We start from the raw sequence: 2,650 nt of genomic DNA on the forward strand, positions 1-2,650 counted from the left end.
AATGAAAAGTACATACTATTGTTTTCTCTATTATTCTATTTTCAATACGAGATCATTAGAACTTCAAAAAAAATATATAAAATATCAAAAGAATTCCCGTAGATTTTTTATGATAAAAAGGATTTTTAATAATTCTCTAATGTATATATGACTCCATCAATGTTAATTGCTTATTATCATTTTTCTCACTAATAGACATGAGTCATAATTTAACGTTTTCCTTCAATCTCATACATTTTCGGAATGGTTTCTCATACCTCGTTATATTGAGCGATTCATATATACAACACGCATTTTATCAAGTATAACAAAATTCATTTATAAAATTTCCTAAAAATTCAAGAATAATACCAAGTGACTGCCAGTAAAAATAGAGAAAAAATATATTGCCATTTCCATCCATTTTCTTGGTGAAACCCCAGGCCTAATGGAAATAATACCACACAACTACATATCTAGACCAACGGATTCTGTATCTTAAAGATTTGTTGAATTTAAGAGATAGAAGAATGGCAGAGCTGAGTGATGTGGTATTTGAAAGATGGGAGATTTAAGAAAGGATATGCACCAGGAGGTAGTGGAATTATAAGTGAAATATTGCTATACGTAGGTGATAGTATAATTAGGTAAAATGACATCATGCGTAAGGACAAAATGCCTAAAGACAAAATGCCTAATTTCTCAAATCGGACAAAATGCCTAACAGACATAATGCCTAATGGACAAAATGCCTTCTCTCAAAATTATGTTTTATAGCATTTCAAATGAATTATTTGAGATTAGTAAAGATCTTACGATTAAAACCCATATAACTACCCAACAACCTCTTGTTCATCTTATTTAACATTTTTAAATAAATTATGCGAGATTAGTAAATATCTTACAGGTAAAACACATACAAGCTGTTGTTCATTTTACTTTTCTTTTTGTACTTTGGAAAGCAGAAAAAAAACTTACACTTCTTTTCCTAACTAAAAAATTTCTTTATCAATCATTTAAATTTTTGTAAGAGACTCTTCAGCCCAAAATGGATATCATCACTAGTAACAAAGGAGCAAAAAAAACTAGTATTTGAAGAATATAGATACATCGTTAACAGGAGAAAGAAGGACGCACATATTGGAGGTGTGAAAAATGTACTTTGTGTAGTACCATTATAATCAGTTTTAATAATTTAAATGAAAAAAAAAAAAAACTCGCATCACCAGATAAAGCAATCATGAATGCTTTGAAAGTAATGGAAAATATGAAAGACCTCGCTCTTAAATCTGATGAAAGTACATCTTTGGTAATTATTCACTGTACACAAGACTTGTCATTAAGCATATGCAGTGCCTTGCCAGTGAAAGATTCCCTTCCAAGCAGTGTAAGGGTAAACTAACACTTGCTCGACTTTTTACCAACATTTTGTCGTGGCAAGTCATGACATTTTGTGGCATGAACTAGTGGATAAAAAAAAAAAATTACCTCAGAATCACAGTTGACCTGTCCACATTGACACGAACTGGCACGAAGAACTCCCAACAAGTTCACATATAGTTTGCGCATAGTTTGCCCTCTTCCCGGAGCGTTCCGAAGAGTTCACGAACAGTTTGTGCATAGTTCACGACCCGATCCCGAAATTTTGTCGTGGCCAAAATTTTGAATATTTCAAAATTCTCGTCCTGACATGCCACGATGTCACAACGTGTTTACAAACACTTCACGCCAGTTCATGACGAGTTCACGCTAGTTCACGACTCGAGTCGTGACAATGCGGGCCACAAATTCGTGCAAGTGTCAGCCTGGCTTAAGACGCATAAGAGTGCGTGAAAGTGCCGATGAAGATTTATCGATAACTACAAAAGGTCTACGTTTCTTATTTTCGGCTATGAATCAGAAAGTGTGCATATTTACACACCTAGAAAGAATTTGGAAGTCTTGAAAAGTGAGAACAAGTGGTTAAGCGATGGCACATTTAACTGTGTACCAATCGGAAAACAACTATATACGTTGCATTGTGTTTTTCTCAAAGTAAAGCATTACCATTAGTATACTGTGTTACATCTAACAAAGATGAAAAAATTATGATACAATATTCGAGTTCCTCAAAGAGTAGAGCCTTTCCCCAGAGTCTGTGACTCTTGATTATGAACAAGCAACAATAAAAAGTTTAAACAAATTTTTTCCAAATACTTCAACCAAAGGCTGTTTCTTTCATTTCAGTCAGTGTCTTTGGAGCAAAATACAAAATCTCGGTCTCCAGTGCTGATACACGAATAATGGCAATGCTTTCATAATCAAACAAATACAAGCCTTAGCTTTTGTTCCTTGAGATGATTTAGCTGATCTTTTTACAAACTCTTTTACTTCAATCAACTCCGATACCGACGAAATTTTGAGTGATTTCTTTGAATATTTTGAAATTACATGGCTCAGAATAGTTCACAGAGGTCGATGAAAACCCCCAATTACTCACCCAAATCTCTCTAAGCTTGTAAAAAGAAGTGTAACTGAACAAGCAAGTAACGAGTTTATTCCCGAACGCCTTGGTGCAAATGTTGAAAAAGCTGATAAGAAATATATTCGATTAAATGAACGGATCCAAAAAAATCATGCAACTTACAATAAAAGGATTAAGTTTTATCCTAAGGGCTATGGCATATAATTT

Source organism: Palaemon carinicauda, chromosome 1, assembly GCF_036898095.1.
Source record: "Palaemon carinicauda isolate YSFRI2023 chromosome 1, ASM3689809v2, whole genome shotgun sequence".
In the NCBI taxonomy this organism is placed as follows: Eukaryota; Metazoa; Arthropoda; class Malacostraca; order Decapoda; family Palaemonidae; genus Palaemon; species Palaemon carinicauda.